General features: G+C 39.2%; 1 pseudogene; it reads right to left on the minus strand.

Moving 5' to 3' along the window:
• Nucleotides 1-710: 710 nt before the first annotated feature.
• LOC120304845 lies at nucleotides 711-21,385 on the minus strand (annotated as a pseudogene).
• Nucleotides 21,386-23,052: the final 1,667 nt, after the last annotated feature.

A 23,052-nucleotide genomic window follows, 5' to 3' on the forward strand; every position in this document is an offset into this window, starting at 1 on the left:
CCGGTCAGTCCTAGAAGAGATCAACCCCGACTGCTCTTTAGAAGGCCAGATCCTGAAGTTGAAACTCAAATACTTTGGCCACCTAATGAGAAGGAAGGACTCACTGGAGAAGGGCCTAATGCTGGGAAAGATTGAGGGCAATAGAAGAAGGGGACGACAGAGAATGAGATGGCTGGATGGAGTCACTGAAGCAGTAGGTGTGAACTTAAATGGACTCCAGAAGATGGTAGAGGACAGGAAGACCTGGAGGAACATTGTCCATGGGGTCGCGATGGGTCGGACATGACTTCGCAATTAACAACAACAATTTTGGGGTCATGATTCACATCTTCCAATTAACTTGGAGTGTAAAGATTCACTTCCGTTTCTTTTTCACGGGCTTTCCTTATATTCTCCTCCCCTTTCACTGTCAACTGATTTAACTCTAAAAATGCCAGACAGTTCTGCATATATTGTCAAAGCAAGAATATTCAATATTAGCAGCATTGACACTTTGACTCTTTTAGAGCATTTGCCAGCCTGGATATAAGCACAGACCCACAACAAAATATGATTGCAAGCAACATTAAGTAAGCAATATCCCATGATTTTCAAAATCCCTTTTGTTGTTAGTAATAATAATAACAGTTATATTTTTATATCACTGACTTCTGACAAACATAAAGGAAAAGTAGTTTTTTAAATTTATACATTTATACAAATTTATAGAATTATGTATGTAAGGATATCAATTTAATAAGAGGACCATAAACTCTCTTAGAGGCATCAAGGCCCCAAATAAAATCAAAGTGAGTCCAATCAGATAAGCTAGTTTTGTAGACAACACTATGGAGTTGGTCAATTAATCCTTTGACATTGTCGTGTGTCACTAACTGGTCATTCTCACCAAACCATATGCTTATTGGTACTGTAATGCGTTCTACATTGTAAGATGGTGGCTGATCCTAAAAAGACAAAAATAAACAAACTGAGAGGTTTTACACACAAAATAGCATACTAAATACAAACTGTCTATTGAGAAACTAGTATGAATCTTTCTAGGTATGAGAGGAAGTTAATATCTTAACATTTAATAATGGTAATTTAGTTAGAACAAATATTTTCAGTGATAGAAATCTTTGCACAATGTGTGAGGTATCCTGAGAAAATAGGAATGAAACAATAATAATTTTAGTGACCCTCCAGGGCTTAAAGACCTGTCCTTCTTCCAGACATTGGATTAAGATGATTGGAGTCCCTTGTTGGGGGTATGATATCCTTGGTATTATTGATTGGAATCACCATTCTGTTTATTTCTATGTGTTCCATTCTGACTTCATATTTGTTATTTTGTTTTTATGCTGTGAGCTGCCAGAATTGATTGGAGTTGGGTGACAACCAAATCAAATAAATAAAATTCATATATAAATAAATGTTAAGGGGTATAATATAAATGTGTAATACAAGAATAGGACTTGGATCTGCACAGATAACATGCTTATCTGAAGTTTATTGGGCTGAAAACAGCTTGAGACTTTTTCAAAGAATTAAGCAAAAAGGGAAACAGATTTATCATTTGGCTGTGAATGCTTGGCTCCCCAATGACTGTTGGGTTTTAATAGCTATACATTGAACCCTGTATATTATATTGTATGTGAGTTCCCCTCATTTTTTTTCTTGGCAATATGCACAAAAACAGTTGTAGCTGGGTTCCTGGTGTACTTGCTATAGAGACAGAGAATTTTAAGTAGTCCATAAACTTACCTGATTGTATCTCTCCTTGTTTCCATTCCCATAATCAAAAGCTCTAAATTTTCCTGTTTTGTATATCTAGATGTGTGTGTGTGTGTGTGTGTGTGTGTGTGTGCATGTGTGTGTGTGTGTGTGTGTGTGTGAGAGAGAGAGAGAGAGAGAGAGATATGATTTCTAAATGACAGAAACTTCAAAATTCTTCTATTTTATTATATTAAACACTGAAAATGTAGCTTTAAACACTGAACAAAGACTTTATGCAAATGATGTAATGTGTCAGACCCAAGATCAGTAGAATTTTCTATTACAAGTAACACCAACAATGCTCTAATGCAGTGGTTCTCAACCTTCCTAATGCCGCGACCCCGCAACCGGTCGTAAGTCGAGGACTACCTGTATTTCCCTGCCCGGGAGTGCCGCGCATGCGTGGTGACACCCCCTGCGCCAGCCGAGGTGTAGCTGGCAAGCAGGAGAGACGACGCAGGCCGACCAACGGCTGAGCCACCAGCTGGCCCAGCCCAATTCAGGTAAGGCACCCGCCGGGCCCCACGCGCGCCAGCAACCCTCCCTGCGCTCGCCGGCCTCCCACCTCCCACCCCTGGCCCTCTTTTACTTACTTTACTTTACTCTTTTACTTACTTTTATTTTACTCCCTGCTCAGCAGGGAGGGAAGTTTTCCAGAAAGTTCACCTTGCAGCACCATTTGCAGACTGGGGCTTTTGGCGGGCTCATCAGGGCAGAGACAGCCTGGACAATTCCTATTGGCTTTTGAAAGCCAATAGAATTAGACCCTATTCAAGAGACTCTATTCTATTGGCTTTCGAAAGCCAATAGAATAAGAGGGAGTAGCACAGCTAAAGAAAAGGGAGAAAAATGGCGGATAGCCTTGTTTGGCGACCCCCGTGAAATGGTCATTCGACCCCAAATGGGGTCGCGACCCACAGGTTGAGAACTGCTGCTCTAATGGATGGTAATGTCAGTAATGGAGTGCACAACAATAATCCCACACATCAAAGAATCAAGCCATACTGTGGGTTGTATCATCTCCTGTCTATCATTGTAAAACTATGGTGGTATGTAGTCTGGATTCCCAGGACGAAGAGCTGCTTTCCAGAGGGTGAAGAGGCAGCAGATTTTGGAAACTTTGGTCAGCAGTAGGAGGATTAAAGTGGCTTTTCTCTAGCTGTTCCCAGAGTACATCTGTAGTTATGCAAATAGTTGCATTAGTCTGGCAAGATTCTGTCTGTAGGTGAAGAACAATAAAGGAAACCACTCTTAAGTAACTCCATGTAACATTCTTGGTTCCTGGGGCCTGACAAACACTCAGTATACTCCCTAGGCACCTCCTGGCACCTCTGCAATCAAACCTGTTTCTCCTTCCCTCAATTCAGGCCTGTACAGTTCCTGTAAAGTTTAATCACATTGTATAAAATCAGTCCTGAAAAACAATATTGGATTTTCAGATACTTTACCTGTCCCCAGTGGAGTATATTTTGAATCGATGTTGAATCTGGAAAGTAGGACATGTAAACATCCATGCGGCTCTGCAACAGATATTTTGATCACTGAAGTAGAGCAATGAAATAACTTTCCATCTTTCTTAATGGTAACACATCAGGATAGATTTGATAATAATCCTTCTGAGCTGCAGTTTAGTTTATTTAGTCTAGTTTAGTTCAATTCAGTTCAGTTTATGGTAAAACCTCTTTCCTTCCTCCTATATGAATTGTGCAAGGAGCAAACTAAAAGGTGCCACTCCTGCAGAATACAGTATATTCATTATAAATGTACAAGATTGCTAAAGCTGTGGTGAAGTTTATGCTGCCTGTCAATTAGGATAGCTCAATTCCTATTATTTAAAACATGGATGTTCATAAAAACAGGGTTTTTTTAATCTCTGTGAGATGTTCAGAAGAAATTTCAGACAGCTAAAATATATTTTTCTTGATACATACCAAATTTAGATTCTTCTCATTATATCCTCCAATAAATGAAATAAATTGGGAGCAGAGTTTGTTGTACATTATGCAGCTGCATTTGCGGATGACCATTTTTCTTAAAATTTCATTTCTTAGGAAAAAGTCCCTTCTGCCCAACAAACCCTGCAAATATATTAATATTATATGTGGTCTCATTAATATGGATCAATGGATCAATCAATGTTCTAGAGTTTGACTTCTCATATTGATGACGATTTGAGTGTCAGGATTTTGTTTCAAAGCAAATAGCTTGGAAAAGCTGGGTACGAGAGAAATATTTGATGTCAAGTTTCACTCTAACCATTAGAAATAATTAAGTGAATGCACCTTAATCTCTCAGGATTTCACCTGGAGAAGTTTAAATGCACCTTCCAAAAATGCATTTTCCTTTCATTTTCCTGAAAGGAAGCTGTTTCAGATGCATGTACGCTGAACACAGTCAGCACCAGACTGAAGTAGTTATCAACATTCTGTGCAATAGTTCACGGGAATGACCTTGGGAGATGGGAGAAGACCTACATTCAGGGGAACAGAAAAGGTCCCACAAAAGGAATGTGGGCATGGCAAACATCTCAGAAGTAACTTTACCTAGTTTCTTGTAAAGATGATGGGAGGAAAACGTACTTTCAGACCTGTAAGATTCTGTTAATTTAACCCTTAAAGTAAAGTAGAATTAGTCTATCTGGTTGCACTTCCTGTCCCGACTACCTTATGAGGCTGATCTGCTGTTGCCAAAGGCTTTTTATGGCCAGTTAAAGATTGACTATTCTTGATAATAGCTCTTCAGTGCTCAGTAATTCCACTGGCCTTGTTTTCCCCTCCTTAGGACAAATGAGAAGACTTATCCACAGCTTGGGAGACAAGAGCTGCCAGCTTCCTCTTCTAGGAAGGCTGATGTTGTAATAATCTTATCAGTAGAATAATTCTGCCACCCTTGATCTACCAGATAATACCATATAAGAGAAGGAGGAAGAATACCATCTAGGCCAAATAAACAAGTCAGCCTTCCAGCCTACTTGAGTAAGAGTTATCTACAAGAAGGATAACAAATAGCTATCCACTTTCCATATGAGCATAGGCTGGTCTCCTTCCTTCTAAGAGAAAAGCTGTTTGCATCTATGGTTTGTTTGCGGGTTATAATTGTGTTGGTTTTTATTAGTTTCTCATTTCTATAGATCTGTTAAATTTGGTCCCTCAGCCTTGAGAATTTGGGTGCATTTTGGTTTCCATTTCTTGAAAGGGAAGCATTTTAAGCCTCTGGCATTTTTGCAAGCAAGGTTTCCCCATACAAAGCATTTAATAGCTCTTTCTTCAAGATATTTTAATGTGAATTTGTTATAGTGCAAAATCTAGAAGGATGGACATATTGAATGACAAATAAGTTGTGTTTCTTCTATTAGTCAAAAAATGCAAAGTTAGAGAAAAGTATATTCAGATGTGAACTTATAAAATGTGTTGCCATTCTAATGTTAGTAGCTAACTCTTGATGTTGGTAATTCTTAATATAGGCCCATCTATGCCAATATTGTATTTCAAGAAAATTCAGAGCAGCAAAAGTATAGGAGAGTATTAAAATGCATTTCCACATTTTAGTTTTTGACCAGTAAGCTCACTATTTCTAGAAGAATGATCCAGGATTGAGTGACCATCTTATGTAGCAAGGGGACCAGACAACAGATATTAAAAGAATCCAAAATCAAAAAGTTATGTGCCCTAAGTTGAATCTATTGAAATCCTCTTCTTTGCTACTACCATCACATTATATGTCAAATACCTTTATTGCAGCATCTGGCAGGAATAATAATTTGATTAGTGGGTTTTGAGAATTTTTCAGTGTGGTTGCTGGAGACAAGGCATGGAACATTTTTATCTTTTCAGCCATATGTGGCATGGATGAAAGTGCAATGAAACCTGAGAATACAGACACAAAATATTATCCTAAAGAAACCATATTTTTCCAGAGTCCATATTTTAGATGAAATTCTAAGTACAATTAATAGAAGTAAAAGAACCAGGACAGATTTATTTGGGGGAATAGATTCTTGACATTCATATGCAGGTTTTTTAAATTAAAAATTCTTAGGATGAAAAAAGGCTAATGAAACATGGAATATTGCAATATGATCACATGCCTAATCTAGAAAGGCAGGGATATTTTTACTTATTAATGAAAAGTTCCTTCCATCACTTCTTAAGCATACTCTCTCTCATCCTTTAGAATAGGACAAAGATTAGCTTGCATTTCTCCTGCCAAGGAATCACTGGCATTAAATGCCCAGATTTGCTTACAGCATAATCTATAGCAGAATTCTTTAAAAATGGAAATGTTATTTCAAAACCACTCCAATGTAATTCAACTATTCTAGCCTCCGCAAATACTTTTCAGGCAGCAAATACTATTATGTAACATTGCTCAATGACACAGAAACTAGAAATGAAAATTTAAAAAAAATGTAAAAATAACTCAGCAGTTCGTGAGATCATTAAAATTGGTGAGATTGCACAAGTTTATGTACCTTGTGCAATGGCACTCTGAGAATTCAATACATAAGACTGGGACATTTTTGTCTAAAATATTGTTTAGCAATCTCTCGTGAGATTTAGGCCACATTAAAATGACTTGGTTATGGAATTCTGCTAGTGCTACTTGAGGATATTGTAGGGTTACCAGGGCAATATGTTGCTACCCACTGAATTGTTCTGCAATTACCATCTTCTTTATAAGTACAGTTTTTAGCAGCATAATATTATTTAATCTCAGAAAGTTGCATTAAAAATCAAGCATTTTTAAGTGTCCTCCTGAAGACTAATAAGCAGATTGTTTTTAAATCCAAATCAGAAAGGCGTGGTTAAGCTTTTATCCTGTGTTAAAGAAATTAACTTGTTCTACTCTGGATTTTCAGTGGCAATGTATCTAAAGGCATGTGTGAAATAAGCATAGATTAATGTCATTCTAATTTTATAATATCTCCATCTCTGTCTATCTCCTACCATTCTGCCCATATGGAAGCCATAGATACATTATTAGATAATTTTAATTTCTCTATTGGTGAAAAACAAATCAGAAGCTCTCACAGTTGACTGCATTTAGCTGATTCAAAATATCTTCTTTATATTTATATCAAAATATTTACAATACCAACCATTCTTCTTTACAGCAACATAGCTCAATTGAAGACTTCTGATTTGTTTTTCACCAATAGAGAAATTAAAATTATCTAAAAGGTTATGGGCCCAGAGCTTACTAAGGACTGCATTGTAATTGAAAGCTGGAAGAAATTGCCTGTGTTTAGAAAGTATAAGAACAAGGCAGAATTAGCAGAATGGCTGCAATGGAATTTAAGGAAAGCTGTGTGCCTTGTTTGGGCCAGAAGAATTACATTATATGGGCTGTAAAAAATGGAATGTTTGCTGAAAGCTAAAGAGCTTTGTAGAAAATCCACCACAAGTATTTGCAGCTGCTGATCAGAAGAGTCATGATCAAGCAATGGCTTATCTCATCTTGAATTTAGATGATGAACAATTTCTAAATGTTGCAAATTTAAAGACTGTAAAGGAGATTTGGTTGAAGTTGAGAGCTGTGCACGTGAATGTTTCTACATGCAATATAGTGCAATTGTCAAGAAAACTTTACAGGGCCTGTTTGCAACCAGGTGAATCTGTGGAATAGCATTTAAATAAAATGCAAAGTTTAGTTTTGGACTTAGAACAACGTGGGATTAAATTCCCTGAATCCCAGAAGGTTTTATTGGTGTTGAACAGTTTAGATAAAACCTGGGACACAGTTACTGCCATATTTGAGTGTAAAGAAGAGCAAGAATTAAATTTTGAGGCTTTAAAGGTATGTTTGCTTAATGAACAAGAAAAGCACCATTTTAGAAGCAGCCACGAGGAGGTGAAATTCCTGAGGAGGGGGTCCAGACTGCAAGTCTCTGAAGAAGAAACATTTTGCAGGCAGAGAGCTAATCAAGAAAAGAATTGCTACATTTGTGGAGCAAAAAATCATCTGGAAAGGAACTGTTTGCAAAGGAACAATTTGCAGCAAAGGACATTTGTGCAACCAAAAAGGACTGATTTGCAAAAGGAACATTTTGGTGTTGCAAAAGTTTGCTATAGCAACAACAGAGACAAGTGGCTAATAGATAGTGGGGCAAGTCAAACAATTGTTAATGACTCTGAATTATTTTGCAGGTTTGTTCCAGTAACACAAGAAGCTGTGGCTTCGGCAAATGGCCAGAAAGCAAAAGTCATTGGAAGAGGCGATGTAAAAATTCCATATTTGGAATCAGAGTTTACCAATGTGCTTTGTGTACCTGAGATGGAACATAATTTGTTAAGTGTGTCTAATTTAGACAAACAAGGTTTTGAGATCATTTTTGTAAATGGGAAGTGTCTCATCAAAAGGAATGGGAATATTTGTGCAGAAGGCATAAAGGAAGATAATCTATATGTATTGCAGGGACAAAAGATTCAATGTTCCCATATATTTAAGAATGTTGCAGAGCATGATTCATGTGTTCATCTTCTATATAGAAGACTTGGCTATGCAAGCTTTAAAGTTTTGCAGCAAATGCAAAATTTTGCAGAAGGGCTAAATTTGAAGAGATGCAAAACATATTTGGACTGTGCAGTATGCAAAGCATCGAAGTCAAAGGCATTCCCAGTTAGTAAATATAGCACAAGACAAACAAAAAGAGTTCTAGAGCTGGTCCATGCAGATCTGGTAGGACCTATGCAAGCCAGTTTGGGAGGAGCAAAATATGCACTGGTAATTGTTGATGATTATAGCAGGTATTCATTTTGCTACTTACTTAGAGCAAAGACAGAGGTGCTACAATAATTCAAACAGTGGGTATGTTTTGTAGAGAGAAGGTACAGACAAAAAGTGTAATTGTAATTTCAAGGTCTGCTAATTTTGTAGAACAAAATTGGGACAGAATTAATGCAAATTCTGGGTATGTCTCACTTAATGATGGTGATCTATTTAATGACAATAACTCATCTAATGATAAAAAATGATTATTGAAGATGTCAATGTTCAGGGAGGAGAGGCTGAACAAGACATGAAACCAGAAAGACTTGAGACACAGGAGCAGTTATTACCATGTAGGTCAGAGAGATGTAACAAAGGAATTCTGCCTGACAGTTATTCTGCCAGCAAGATAAAGGTTTGCAATGTGTGGTATGAGCCAAGAAGTTATAAAGGAGTGTTGGCATTACCAAAAGCTGAACAGGAAAGATGGAAGGAGGTCATGGATAAAGAGATGAAATCCATGGGAGACCATGAAGTATTTAAATCAGTGACTTTGCCACAGGGAACCAAAGCTGTGGGTTGTAAGTGGGAATATAAGAAAAAGATATTGCCAAATAAGTATGTACAGTTGTTGCAAGATTTAAATATTAATGTAAAAGATTCTGTAAAGGTATTTGAAGACAATGCTGCCTGTATAAAAAATGGCAACTGATGACAGGGTGAAGAACAGAAGTAAACATGTAGACATTAAGTATTGTAACGTCAGGGAAGCTGTAAAAGGAAAATAGATTAGTTTACATCATTGTTTTTCGGAGGATAATTTGGCAGACATGATGACTAAACCATTGGGTAGTGTTTACTATGGACAATGTGTTAAGTCAATAGGCCTGATGTCTCTTCCTGTCATTAAAGGGAGGAGTGTTGGAATATTCATGAGCAGGAAGAGTCATGTGGTAACTCAGTCAGCCAATGTGAAGGATGTGCTACTGAGTCTGTGCAAAAAAGGGTATTGAGTTAGGAGCTGGATTTCCAGTCTCAGATTTCTCTCTGTATCTCTCTGTAAGAAGTCTTCAATTGAACTATGTTGCTGTAAAGAAGAATGTATGGTATTATAAATATTTTTATATGAATATAAAGAAGTTATTTTGAATTAGCTAAATGCAGTCAGCTGTGAGAGCTTCTGATTTATTTTTTCACCAATAGAGAAATTAAAATTCTTTAACATACATGCTACACAACTACAGTTTATATAGTAGTGGTTTCTATAATATACCTTGAGCAGCACCTTGAGAGTAGCCCACTAAATGTATCTTTGAATTTTTTGTTTTTTCCACAATAAAAGAAATCATTGCTGGGAGGTCATATCTGCCCATTTCATCAAAACTGTAAAATATAATAGAGAATTGATATTAAATAAGATAATTGGCACTGTTTTTATGAACTCTCTAATTTAATCAACAGAATTTCAACATAATATAGGTAGATTGAATCTGGCCCTTGCGAAGATGGATGACAATAAGTATTGAGAGCCAATGTAGAAATAAACATACTCTGAACGAAAGGTGTCTGGGATATTCTAAAAAGATGATAGGATGGTCACAATCATGACTGAAGTCCTGTGTTGTTGTTTTTTACATGTATCGTATATGTGATGCATATAATAAAAGAGGGATCAGATGCTGTTGCAACTGTCATTTTTTTAATCTTCCTTGTGAGCACCTCTGCTGTGAACTCTGCACATACATTCATGGGCAGGGAAATAGTTCATATCACTATCAGTCTCCACATGTACATGGAACTTTTCATTCCACTGATTCCAGGTAAAAATTGTAACACATCCCTAAAATGACTCCTAGAAAATATTTTAAGTTGATATATTGAATCCCATATCATAATGTTTGTCAATGTTTGTTTTCAAATTTTTTCTCTTCCATTCTTGGCATTGAATGTTTAAATCTTGTATTTTACAGTAAAAAGCCAAACATTTCTCCTTCATACTATAGGCTTAAATTTTAATAACATGTATTTTGAACTAAGAAATAGGAAATGCAGCTAAATCACATGGATTTGTGAATAGAATTGCAATCTAGTAAAAAGCTGTTCCACAAGAAGTCTAAAAAATGTAATTAAAAGCAAACAAAAAATATATATCCTGATACTGTCTATGCATTTTGTTTTAAATTACCTGTAAGCATGATACTGGTCTTGCTTGAATGTAAGGTGCTAGTGTTTTCGAGACCAGGAATTGCCTCTGTTGTTCCCTATCCAGACATCATAACCTGCATCTGCTAGCATGAATGCAAGGCTTTGATTGGGCATGTTTGCAACCCATACCCTTCCTTCTAGACATAAGCCATGCTGCAAAAGCACAACTGGTTTTCCTGCTGTAAAAAGATACCACAAAGATAATGGTTCATATCAGTTCCTGAAATTTTGTGGACTACCCAATTTTGTTTATCTTGTGCATATGGAGCAATTCTAGATTCGGTACTAACGTAGGTCCTTAGTTCTTCATCCCTAATCCCAAATGAATATTAGAATCTAGGCTGCTACTCAAAACCGAGCAAAATATTCATAATTTGCTGAAAAGTACAAATTATTTATGTGATTTTAGTCTTCCATGGCCAATAGTACATGTATCTATAAAAGGATTGCTGCTTATCATTAAGGGGTCATGGGAACAGTTCATCAATTGGTCATTATATTAATGATTCACTCTGTTCAATCCATTATTTATCATTCCTTTAAATAGTAATACAAAATAACACTTGTCCATCATGAAATGGAATTTATTTTTCCAGTGAGGATCATATTCCCAAAATCTGTTAGGGGTTACATGTTAGGATAAAAGATATTAAAGGCAATTCATGATGAAGCTAGAATCCAAAATGGTCAGAGGTTGTTTCTTTTTCCTCTTTCTCCCCTTACTTTCCTTCTCTCTCTTTTTCTCTGTTGCTTGTCCTCCCCCAATTGAACTGATCACTTTAAAAAGGCGTTTTAGATGTCACTGAGATCCATAAAAGTGGGTGAAGGTGTAGTTTAAATTGAATTTTAGTTTTTTAAAACATAGTTCTAATCACAGTGATAATTTTTTCTTTGATGATTAGCTTGCTTGAATTTCATTGTAGGGTTCAACTACAGCCTAGAGTTAAGGATACCAGATGCTGGGCAATTTTCATTCTAGCTCAGTTTCCAGATTTTCCAGTTCTTCTATCATGGAAAGCAACTTAATGGAAAGTCTGAAGTTGCATTACAGTTGTCTTTCCAAAGAGGCTTGACCGCTGTTACTTGAAAGGGGAGATCTCATTCAGAGCAGAATGACACCTTGTTTAAGAAAGAAACTAAACTTGTATGCTTCTGTTCTACTAGAAAAACTCCCAGGCTTCTTCTGATTTCTTCTTACCAAATCTTCACAGAAGTAGAAGAGAAAATACAACTGTATTTAAATGATATCCCACAAAAAATGATATCCCCCCCCCCAGGATTCAGGATTTTAATTTTCTTATCCACTGCAAATACTAATAATAAATAAATACCAAGCATTGGTCAGCATGCTTGTGACAAAGGTGGTAGAATGGATTCTGGATTCCCAGGAGGGAGGGGCTGCATTACAGAGGGCAAAGAGGCAGTGAAGCAGGGAAAGTTTGGTTGGGATGAAGAGGATTTTAACAACTCCTCTCTAAACATTTCTCAGACTATATCTATAATGAAGAAAACAGTTGCTTTCATTTGGCAAGTTTTCTGTGCGTAGGTGGGGAACAATGAGGGAAAGTATTCAGAAGTTATTTTGCATGTCTTTCTTGGTTCCTGGATGCCTTGACAACAATTCATTCCTATAGAGGTAAACAAAAGTATTGGAGTGGAAGCAAAAAAAGTCAAGATAGCAGGCATGATTGAGTAACTCAACCTCTATAATAATAATAATAATAATAATAATAATAATAATAATAATAATAATAATAGTAAAGTTGGAAGGGACCTTGGAGGTCATCTAGTCCAACCCCCTGCTCGGGCAGGAAACCCTACACCATTTCGGACAAATGGCTGTCCAGTCTCTTCTTAAAAACTTCCAGTGTTGGAGCATTTACTGCTTCTGGAGGCAAGCTGTTCCACTGATTAATTGTTCTCACTGTCAGGAAGTTTCTCCTTAGTTCTAGGTTGCTTCTCTATGCTTATAAGCATCCCCTTGGAGGAAGACAGAAAGAATAAGATCAAGAACTGTTACAATTTGTTCCTTTGGGGAGTGGGATTATTCCTCACATTAACAATGAGGAGAAATAAATAGATTCATTATTGGAGGATTAATTGAAAAGACCTTGAGGCTTATAAAGTGATCTTAAAAATATCTGGCATTATAGACCTGTGGGGAAGTGAAAAGACAATCATATATCGGATTCCTTCTTCTAAAAATAGAACTCTGCCTTTCATCTTGGACTGAAAACTTGTTTAATAGTTCTGGGGAAGCTGTCCTCAACTGCAACTTTATTTGTCAAAATTCTGAACAGAACCTTTTCCTTTCTGTATAATCTCTTTCCTGTTCCTTTTGAGAATAGATCTGTAGTTTTCTTTTATCTGCAGGCATATTACTCCACCCTGTGTCCATCATCACTACAATGCATTCAGAAAATATTCAGACCCCCTTCACTTTTGTTAATTTTGTTATGCTGCAACCTCATTCTACAGTTGGTGAAATTCATTTTTTTCTCATTAATCTACACTCCGTACCCCCATAATGACAAAGTGAAAACAGAATTCTAGAAGCGTCTGTAAATTTATTAAAAAGAAAAACTGAAATATCACATTGGTGTAAGTATTCAGACTCTTTGCAACAACCCATGAAATTTAGCTCTGCTGCCTCCCATTTTTCTTGATTGTTGCTTATACACCTTGATTGGTGTCAGTCTGTGGTAAATTAAATTAAACCCTGTCTCTGAGCTTTACAGGCAGTTCCTTTGACCTCATGGCTTTTGCTCTGCTATAGTATGCATTGATAGCCGTGAGGCCTTTTATAGAGAGATGTGTGCCCTTTCAAATCATGCCCAATCAATTTAATTTACCTCAGGTCAACTCCAATCAAGGTGTCAAAACATATCAACCTAAAATTGAAAAAAATGCCTCCTAAATACCTAGGGATAAATTTATATGCCTACCTTTGTACATTTCTGAGTTCTACCTTGATCCTTCAATCTTCAAAAGGGTATGGAAGAATCATAGGAATTGGGAAGTATGTCTTATTCCTGCCCTGGGAAAGGTGATGGCTAGAAGAACTCCCTGCTGCCTTCCAACCCTATGATTTATGATCATTTGAAAGCACATTTGAAAATTGTGTCTTTTCTGAGATAGGAAGACAATTGGTTATATAATGGGATAAGGTAGACATATGTGAACAGGTTTTTTGCAAAATCTTCTAAACAAACTTTTCATAAATATCTCCCAAGATTTTTTTAAAATGTATAGTCTTATTTATTTTTACTTACATAGGCTCCAATGTTGTTTTCTTCCATGTGGAATTCTGTTAAGAGTGAGAATGTAACCATCAGAAGTTGCTATTTCATATTCTTCAACTTGGTATCCTTTATGGTGAATGATTTCACTCTGTTGAAGGAAATTTCAGTATAACTGCATCATGTTTTTATGTTACTTGTCAACTGGTGCATTATTAATGTGTAGAATCACCTAAAAGAAGTCTGGAAATATCTAAAGGATTCTTTGTTTTCTTAACAAATATGGAATATCACACGTGAAAAGGATTGAAAGAATTCATGTGTTTGTATTACCTTAAAAGTGAGAACATGTATGTATTATCAATAAAACGCCTAGCCCTTTTTAACCTGGAAAATCATTAGTGATCCGTAATGGAAATAACTAATGTCCCTGGAAAGACTTAGTTTTATTTATTTATAAATAAATAAATTTTATAATTTATTTGTATTTTTTTCTAGTCATTTTCAGCTTCCATTAGCCCTTTGAGGAAGAGAAGGTCAAGAAATAGAAGCAACAGGATTGTTCAGGAATGTTATTTATTGTTGTAAGCTATGAGAACAGAATCTTTTAAGTAATCATTATGTAACTAACTACTAGAATTAAGGGCTTAGTATTCTGGGGATGTCCCTCTTAAAAAGAGCAATTTAAAGTGCACTGATATTTACGATTATTGCAGTCTTATGCCTATTCATAAGAGTTTGAGGATGAAATCTGTAAGAATTCCAGGACTGGACTGCTGGGAGTCAAATGGCATATAAATTTAATGCATGATGATGATTATTATTATCTGCAAATACCTGTCTTTTAATTGTAAGTAGCTTTTGGGGGGTCATACATTTGATTAGAGCACTACAGTATAATGGTTTGTGATATGTGAGAACAACTCTGGGAGACAGGAAAAAGAGTTACAGCCTAGACCACGGGTCGGCAACCCATTTCTCCGGAGCCGCATGTGGCTCTTTGAGCCTTATCCTGCAGCTCCCAGCCTCCTCTGCCATTTGCAGAGAGAGAGAGACACACACACACAGAGAGAGGCACTTGTGCTTCCCTCGTCTCCCTCCCTCCCTCCCTCCCTCCCTCTCTCTCTCTGTCTCTCTCTCTCTCTCTCTGTGTGTGTGTAAAAAAGAGAGTGGCCTCATGCTGTTCTCTGACAAACCGACAAGCTTATTAAGCAGGGCTCCTGCCTTTGCTGCGTCTCTGTAGGAAGCAGGAAGCAGCAGGAAGCAGCAGCTCTCTCTCTCTCTCTCTCTTGGGCTCTCTCTCTTGCTCTCTCTCTCTCTCTCTTACACACATACACACACACACACACACACACACACTGAGTGGGAGAAGAAGACTGGCAGACCAAGGGCAGGACAGAGCCAGCCCGATAAAAATGTATGTCAGCTTGCCGGAGAACAGCATGAAGCCACCTTGACAGGTGAGCAGAAGATCGGAGAGAGGGGGGAGAGAGAGGGAGGCAGGAAGAGAGGGAGACAAAGAGAGGGAGAGAGAGAGAGAGAGAGAGAACTCATGCACAGCAGCCTCTATTTCTTTTTAATTAAACTCTTCAATCAAGCTCCCCCCCCTCCTGCGCGCGCAAGTTTTCCGGCTCCCAGTGTTTGCTTTCCTCTGGAAAATGGGTCCAAGTGGCTCTTTGAGTGTTTAAGGTTGCCGGCCCCTGGCCTAGACAATGGTTTGATAAAAAAATTTGAATCAGAAGAAGGGATGAGGGTAATGAAAATACCTCAGAAGGGATCTGTCATGGCTTACTTGCTATGCACTTTTGCTCGCAGCCAGACAACAGAAACCATGGAGGGACAGGGGCGGGATTGGAATGTATGGATAGTTGAGAGGGAATTGAAGAATTCATGTTCACATCTGTGGTCTGGGAGAATCTCAATACTTCAAAGTTGAACAACAAGAGCCTTCTGAACCGAGCAGACTGTTTCCTAAACAAAGAGATTGCATTGGATTGGTGGACAATGGACAGTGGGTGGCCGGGGGGGGGGAAGGGGGATTTTAACTATGCAGTTTTTTGCATGAAAATTTCAGAACTGGTTTTGCTTCTACTGTGCCTATATGGATGTATCAGTAATATAATCTTGGTAAAATAATGTCCCAGGAGTTTCTTTGGCTACATAGGACAGTTGAGACGATCTTTCCTAGTTTTACAAGAAGGGAAGGTAAAAGTGCGAGATGGGAGGGGAACTTTCAGATGTGTAAGATTGATGTTAACATTGTGAGGTAATTCAATCGAGAAGCACAGTCAGAGGCACTAGCTCTGTCTTTATTCTAAGGTTACTGACAGAATCCAATTATATTTCATTTCTAGTTATCGACTATGGAAAACCCCATTTCTGCCCTCTCTGGATTCTGTTATACTATGAAGGGGAAGGGGGATGAGCAAAGTGGTTTTATGGCTCTCACTTCCTTCATTAAAACTTCAAAGGGACTGAATGTTGATCTCACCAAGAGGACTGACCATAACAATATGGCCCATCAGCTTTCATCTACTACTCTCTGAAGTCTCCCTTCAGCCAGTCGAGAGGAAAAGGGGGTGGAAATGTGATCCTGGGATTGTCGCTGGAAGGACAGTGGGGTGGGGGCTGCTTGGGAACACTTAAAACCTTGAATGGTAGGGCTTGGGCCCCAGATCCTGTCTAGAATGCCTGCAACCATCTTATCTTAATAAAGATGCCTGTTGGAAGAGATATTTCAAGAGTTCTGTCTTCTTAAGATGTAGAGTGGGGTGGGTCCTTACAGTTACATTAACATAATCTTGCAAGTCTGAAAGCACCTCTCCTGTCCCTCACTTTTACTATCTTGAAAATTTGGGAGGGTCTCTTCTGAAATACTTTCTCCACCCTCACCCATCCTTTGGATTCAAATTTGTTATCCAGGCCAGCGCTTTTCAACCTTTTCACAGATTGTACCACCTTTAGGACATGACAATATTTGAGTACTACCAGTGCTTAGCAAGGTGTCAAACACTTGATGACTAAAAAAAGGGGGTGATTTGGGGCTTTACTGGTTAGATTCATTTGTTGTTATAGAAATAGCTGGTTTATAATACTATGGAAAAGTAAAATGTTGAGGTTCAGTGTTAATACTTCCTTCCTATTGCAATAGGTCAATGCCTTTTCTTTTCTTTTTCCCTTCTCCCCTCCCTTCCCCCTTTTTCTTTCACTCTTTGCTCTAACCCCCCCCACCCTTTGCTAGTGAAAACCTCTCTCTCTCTCTCTCTCATTCACTTACTTTGCTCACAAAAGCTTCTCTTCTGCTCTCTCAATCACTCACACTTTGCTCGCAAAAGCTTCTCTCCTGCTCTCTCATTCACTCACACTTTGCTCGCAAAACTTTCTCTTTTGCTCTCTCAATCACTCATACTTTCCTCGCAAAGGCCACTCTCTCTCTCTCCTCACTGCTTCACTAACAAAAGTCTCTTCTCTTCTCTCTTTTTCTCCATGTGTTTTTTTCTCTTCCTCTCCTGCCAAAACCTGCTCCTTTTATAGCTCCTCCTCTCTCTGCCTGCCTCCTCATTTTCTCTTCCAGGTTCACCGAAAGCTCCAATCAGCAGGTAGCCATATGCGCAGAACTTGGGGCTTCTGCCAAACCCTGCGGCTCCAGCTGATCTCCTGCAGGTTTGTGTGGCACCACTTTAGCTCATTCCCTCCCCTGCTACACCTGGCTAGGAGTCACGTACCACCTGCCATGTGCTAAAGCTTTTCTAGGCTATGGCTCTTCTTCCTGCCTCTCATGGTGGTTCCCACATACTTTTACAAGCATTGAGACTGGAGGAGCATTTACTCTATATCCCCAGCTCCCAAAAAACATTCAAATTACCATGAGATAAGTTTTTTAATTGGGGAAAGTGAGGAACAAGCATAGAACCTCTTGATTCAAACTGTTTATGAAGTAAAACAAAATCTCAGAACCATTCTATATAATATCAAATGTGTAGCAATCCAAAGATTGCTAAAACATTCCTTTGCTTTACAATGGAATCTTAAAACTGCTGTGGTTTGTCCTTAAGCCAAACACTCTTCCTACAGAAAATTCCAGATTATTTTTATTTACCGTCTTAAAAAAAATTCTCTGGCAGGAAACTTGGCTACTCTTTGGACACATCATTCCAAGTTGTCCAGTTCTATCCCACCCCACCCCACCCCACCCCACCCTTATACAGATCAGTCTTTCTTTGGGCTTGAAAAGGTGTACCAATTTCTTTTTAGTTTTATGTTTCTTTTTTTTTTCTTTTTTACTTTGATTTAAATTTGGCATTTGGAAATGTAAATTCTCCAAGAAATTCAGCACTGTAATAAGGACTTACGTTTAGGGGAGGGATGAATTCATATTAGGGCTGATGCAATAAAATTAAGCAAATACATGCAACAGTAACATAAACCGGTGTTTATTACTGATTCAGTGAATATTCTTTTGCTAAAACTCTGTGCAATGATTTTTTTAAGCAAAATAAACTTGAGAGAATAAAAATGCTGTCAGTGATGTTAGTATAAATCTGGCATACGTCCATTTAATAGATTATTTTAGGAGTATCACAGCTTCTTGAATTAAATTATTTTTTTTTTAAAAAAAAAAAAACATTTCTGATGCATCCATAGAAGAATTTAGATAAACAATTGGTGGCCATTTGTCAGAGGAGGCGGCTTGAAGAGGGGAGTCATTACCCATCTTCTCTGACAAAGGATTTTCTTCACTTGTTATTCCATGTTCCCCTGGAGGGTTTTTGTTGACCTTTTAATGGATTCTGACAGGTAGATGACATGAAAAAAACTTTCTAAAAATATAAAAACAGTATTCCCTTGTATGCCAAAGGCTCACAACCTGAGTTAAAAACATATTCTGTATTTCCAATAAAATGGAATCTTTGTTCCTTTTAAAGTAGTATTTCTCAAACTTGGCAAGTTTAAGATGTGTAAACCTCAAGTCCCAGAACTCCCCAATTAGCCAGCTAGGCTGACTAGGATATTCTGGGACTTGCAGTCCACTATCTTAAACGTGCCAAAATACTACTTTAAATGAAAGCAAACAATTGCAATATTGGCACCTATTGAGAAGCCAACAATCTACAGTATCATAGCTAAATTTGCTCTCAGATCCTCAAAATGTTGCTGAGTAGACATAACATTGTAAGTGTTTTGTTCTACAATAATCAACACCCCAAGGAAATAAGAAATCTTTACCAGAATCTATTTGCTGTCCTGGATGGAATTTCCGGGTCTGGAAAAGTTGAAATGTTCACAGCTATAAGTAAAAGTGAGAAGATTGAGTGAACGCTGCCTTTAAAGTCCTTTCACCCTTTGGTGTCCCAACTTGTTATTATAGGGAGTGGATTTCAATGATGTCATTCTTTCTATTCTCTCTGTTGCTGTTCTCAATATTGCTATTGATTCCCAAATTCTAAAGTATTTGAGGCTTGATCTTTTGAAATATAGAGTCTATGACATTAGTTGGATTTGTGAGTGAGAAAACTTTTAAAATTCACAAGATTCAATAGTTTCCACTGGAATAGAAACAGAATTATTTCTTGTAATGATAACCAGGAAAATTAAAATCTTTGTAACAGTAAGTTGCATCATATTAGAAGTGATGAAAGAAAGAAATGAAAGAGCTGCAAAACTATGCATATATATGCAAAGAGACCAAACTGTCTCTTTCATGGATGCTGGCTTTCAACATACTTTAAATAAGGCCAACTTCAGCTATGTAGTAAGATCTGTATCCCAAAGATGCTTTTTCATGAAGCAACTGGACTTTCTTGTTTTTCTTTGAAGACATCTTGCTTCTCATCCAAGAGGTTTCTTCAGCTCTGACTGGATAGGGAAATGGAAAGATTTATACTCCTGCAGACATCTGATCATTTACATTTCTTTAGTGAATCATTAAAGCTAGCTGGAGGCTTATCTATGTCTTCAGGATCACCTGAGTAGCGCAAATTGATGTGGAGCCTTCTTGGAACTGTTGAAAGGACTGTGTTGTAGACTGGAGATAGATGATATTGGATCCCTCCCCCTCTGTTGAGAGAGGGCTGTTCAGTTTTTATATAGATGGACTCTTTGACCCCTCTTTCAACCTAGTGGTCCTCTCTGTCCAAAATGTGGACTTTGCTGTCTTCGAAACAGTCACCTGTAAATGCTGCTAACATCAGACGTTTTTGAATTGACAACAGATGGAAATGTAGCCATCTTTTAACTTTTGCTTTTAGAGTTAGATGATTCTGGGAGGGGGAATGTGAATGAGAGTCCAACTAGACATAACAACACTAAACCTAGCATGGGAAACCAGGTTATTGTAACTGGAGTTGATAAGGAATTGGTGGGCTGGAGAAGTGGAGAGGAAGCCCGCGCTTCAAGCTAATTGGGGAATGTGATTTATTGCTGTTAATTGGAGAAGGGAATTGTGCTTTAATACTATGTGCTCAGGGGAGGGAATTCAGTTTTTGGCTTCAATTATGCAGTGCCAATGTTATGCTACTCAAAATAAAGATTCTTTAAGGTAAACAATGCCTCAAAGTTCTTTTGAAGAGTTCATCTGTTGGAACCATGACATTAAGCCAAAAACCTCCAACTTTTCTTAACTATCCTGGGGTCCTGAGCCCCAGTCACTATCCCTAGAAAGGAGGGGTAAGCTGACAAAGATTCGGGTAAAATCTCAGCATGGAGAAAGAAAGAACGTCTGAAAGCAGCACCCCAGCAGCAGCTGCTACCCTAGAGGGAGGAGCAACAGCCAGCCCGCTGGAGGAGAAGGAACTTTTTCAGGCCTCCCAGCTGGGGGCAAATCCCAAACCATGAGGACAACTGATCTGGTTGTCAGAATGGACCCTACCCAGCAAAGACTTCAGACACCTCGAGACAGCCTTGCCACCCTCAAGTGCTTCAAAGGCAGATGGGGATGAGCTGCTATGAAGGGATTACCATACCTCATGTTTCCCAGACCAGTAGAAAACCACAAAACTGTCTACTGCTGAGGACTCGGGTGAGTGGAAGTACCTGTCTGCAGCACATAGCCAATCAGTGGATAAGTTGGTGGAAAGATTTGAGGAGTTAGAAATTAAGAATGGAGAACAACCTTCCTGCTCCCCATATGTGAGTGATCATGATGATCAGAGAAGCAGCCACCAACTCCTACCAAGGGAGACCCCCAGCCCCCCCCCATACAGTTTGGGCAGCCTCCCAGTCCTCAAAGCCACCCAGCTAGGGACCCATACAACAATGGAAAATGTCAAAGCCTCCCCACCTGTGAAGCCAGCAGTTGCTGGAGGTGCCGCAGCCAAATTGAGGATGGCCACAGCCCCTGAAAGTGCAGCAGCAGATGGGGACCTTGCAACAACCGTGGATGATGCAGCTGCCAAGGGGTCAGGAACCGTTGGGAGCAGTGCAACAGCAATGGGATTGGCAGCCGCCCCCGAACATGCAACAACTGCTGAGGCCCCCATAACTGATGGAGATCCAGCAACAACTGCCTCTGGGGCTGCAGGATGACCTGCAGCAACTGGGGGTGCCAGAAACCCATGCAGGCCAACAGCAATGGGGATGGCAGCAGCCCCCACACATGCAGCAACCGCTGGGATTGGTGGGGGTCGTAGAAAAATTGGGAGTGCCACAGCCACTGGCAATGCAACAACAGCAGGAGGGGTGGCAACATCCCCCGGCGTGCAACAACCGTTGGGAGGCTTGCAGCAACTGGGAATGTGGCAGCCATCATGGGGGGTAGCAACAGTTGGGGATGCAACACCCACAGTGGGGAGGCCAGCAACCACAGATGGCACCACCTCTTAGAGCCACCTTCGATGGGGACCTGGAGAAGCTGATCTTTTTCCTCAATCAGATGCATTCTCACTTGAACCACTGTGCCTATTTCTATCTGAACCCAGCCGCTATGGTCGACATGATTGCATCCAGCTTAGAAGGAGAAGCATCCAAGTGGCTGAACAATTTATATAATTGGCAAGCACCCGAGTTAGAAGACTCCCATCTCTTCCTCCTAGGACTGAGAGCAAGGTTCGAGGACCCATCCATTGCCCTCAAAGTGGAAGAGCAAATCCACAAAATAAATCAAGCAGGCAGGTTTGCACTGGAATATGTATGAGAGTTTTGGAAGATGGCCAGCCAAATAGAGATGTGGCCTGAGCAATCCCTAGTTCATCATTTCAGGGAGGGACTAGACAACCACCTCTCCCAGGCTTGTATTTATTGAGCAGTTCCTGATCAGCTGTAAGAGTGGTACCAGGCAGCAGTAAGACTAGATGTTCAGCTTATCTGTTATCAGAGCCCCACCCCCACAGGAAGCTGAGTTGAGGCCAAATCAACCCAAGCGACAAACACCCCCCCAAAAGTCTCCAATTGCTGTGGCTGCAGAGAATCCCAGACCACCTGCTGGACTGTCAATCAAGTGTTTCAGATGTGGACAGCAGGGACACCGAGCAGTGAATTGCCCAGTCCCTTACCCCCAGCAGCAGAATAAACCGGGACCACCAGCGAGGAAGAAACCAACCCAGCAGCCAACAAAAGAGAAATCCAACTGGATCGTACAGGAACTTGTTGCTCAAGTCACATCCCTCATGCAGGAGAATGCTGAGACCCAAGCCAGACCGGCCGTCATTCTACCCTCCTACAACAGCAATGACAAAGGGGACAACAACCCGATGGTGAGTTGACATGTCCCATCTTTTTCACTACCTGCCAAACTCATAATCCCTAAGATGGGGGCACAGGTAGATTTAAAAGTACTAGTCAACTCTGGATGCTCCAGGTGCATTATTAGCTTGTCACTTGCCCTCATATGAAAATGGGCATATGAGCAAAACTTCTGTCCAAACCCGTGAGGTTTGAGCAAGCCAATGGCTCTCTAATGGGAGGAACTTTAATCACACAATTGACTGAACCCCAACACTTAGAAATAGGTGAGCATTGGGAGTTCATTCATTTCATGGTGGCTCCAAAAATGATTGATGCTGTGATCCTAGGGCTAGCCTGGTTGGACAAACGGAAGCTGTTAATCTGGTGGGAGAAGGGAATGAAGACTGTAAGGCTAACTATAGGACGCAAGCCCCCCACTAATTCAACAGACGTTACAGGAGATTTTAGCCCACCCAATGAGCTA

The sequence above is a fragment of the Crotalus tigris genome, unplaced genomic scaffold (assembly GCF_016545835.1).
Source record: "Crotalus tigris isolate CLP2741 ecotype Arizona unplaced genomic scaffold, ASM1654583v1 scf7180000017663.5292952, whole genome shotgun sequence".
Taxonomy (NCBI): domain Eukaryota; kingdom Metazoa; phylum Chordata; class Lepidosauria; order Squamata; family Viperidae; genus Crotalus; species Crotalus tigris.